The sequence below is a fragment of the Rutidosis leptorrhynchoides genome, chromosome 3 (assembly GCF_046630445.1).
Source record: "Rutidosis leptorrhynchoides isolate AG116_Rl617_1_P2 chromosome 3, CSIRO_AGI_Rlap_v1, whole genome shotgun sequence".
Lineage (NCBI taxonomy): Eukaryota > Viridiplantae > Streptophyta > Magnoliopsida > Asterales > Asteraceae > Rutidosis > Rutidosis leptorrhynchoides.
Genome location: NC_092335.1, coordinates 548,841,238 through 548,842,724, shown reverse-complemented (window position 1 = coordinate 548,842,724; position 1,487 = coordinate 548,841,238). Strand labels below are relative to the sequence as shown.

General features: G+C 36.7%; 1 non-coding gene across 1 annotated transcript; it reads left to right on the top strand.

The window, feature by feature from the left end:
* Positions 1–291: 291 nt before the first annotated feature.
* On the top strand, positions 292–398 carry LOC139903473 (small nucleolar RNA R71). Its single transcript, XR_011778290.1, has one exon. It is a non-coding gene; the product is annotated as a small nucleolar RNA R71 (small nucleolar RNA).
* Positions 399–1,487: the final 1,089 nt, after the last annotated feature.

Sequence of the window (1,487 nt, the reverse complement as noted above, 5' to 3'; positions counted from 1 at the left end):
CGTATTGAGTGAATATCTTTAGTCATCTTCTCTATTCGTCTCTCGACAGCATCTATCTTTGCGGAAATAGAATCAAAGTCATGGCTAGAATCGGCTCTAGCTGCTTTAGATGATCTAACGATATCTTTTTCTTGGTGCCACTCATGTGAGTGGGAAGCAGTGTTATCAATAATTTTGTAAGCGTCAGTTGCGGTTTTCTTCATAATGGAACCACCAGCTGCTATATCAATGTCTTTTCTTGTAGTGATGTCGCATCCTTGGTAGAATATTTGTACTATTTGACAAGTGTCTAAACCATGTTGCGGACATCCTCTTAATAACTTTCCAAATCTTGTCCATGCTTCATATAGAGTTTCATTTGGCTTTTGTGTGAACGTAACAATTTCTCCTTGAAGTCTCACGGCTTTAGATGCCGGAAAGAATTGTTTAATAAAATTTTCAACTAAAACGTCCCATGTATCAATCGCCCCTTCAGGTAACGATTCTAACCAATCTTTGGCTTCTCCCTTTAAAGTCCAGGGAAATAACATGAGATATATCTGTTCATCCTCCACTTCTCTTATTTTAAATAGAGTACAGATCCTATTAAAGGTACGAAGATGTTCATTTGGATCTTCCTTCGGTGCACCATTAAATTGGCATTGATTAGTTACCGTGTGTAGGATTTGTCCTTTGATTTCATAATCTGGCGCATTAATGTCAGGTTGAGTAATTGCGTGACTTTGGCCAGTGCGTTTAGCTCTCATTCGGTCTTCCATACTTAGAGGTTCCAGATTCTCCATGATTGAATTTGTTGAATCTGAATCACGAGAGGATTCTGATTTAATGGGTTGTTCTTTGACAATCTCCGTTTGAATGATTGGTGGTTTCGGAGGAAAGATTAATGGTTCAGGATCTCTGAATTGTCCCTGAATATTCTTGGGATTCTCAATTGTGAGGTCGGGTTCAAAAAATGGATTATCGGAAATTTGAATTGGAGTACTTGGTCGACTGGATGACGATTCTAAAGAAAAATCAACGGCGACAATATTGGCTAGATGTATTGATCTGGTTACAGGTGGTAAACGTTTTTCTCGGTGCATTCACTGAATATCCTATTAGTTATAAAAGATAAAAATTATATAAGTTATCAAATTAATAGACTTTTCTGATTTTGCCCACGTTTCGAATAGCCAATAGATGCAGCAGGCAGCCAGGACCCTTTAAATCGGAAGCCCACAACTCGCCACTAACAAATCCAACTATTACTACGAACCAGAAAATTTTGGATGTCTATCAATTTAACCACTTAAAATAATTTTTCGTTGAAGTTTAAAGAAATTTTAAAGAAGAAATAGAAAATTCTATGTCCTAAAAACTAGAGCGGCGAGAAATAAGAAAGAAAAAGAGCGCGTCAAAAAATAAAAGGTCGAAAAATAATAAAAAGAACGTAGCGCGTCGAAACTTAAAAGTCTAAAAACTAAGAATTAAAAGTTGCGTCTAAAGGT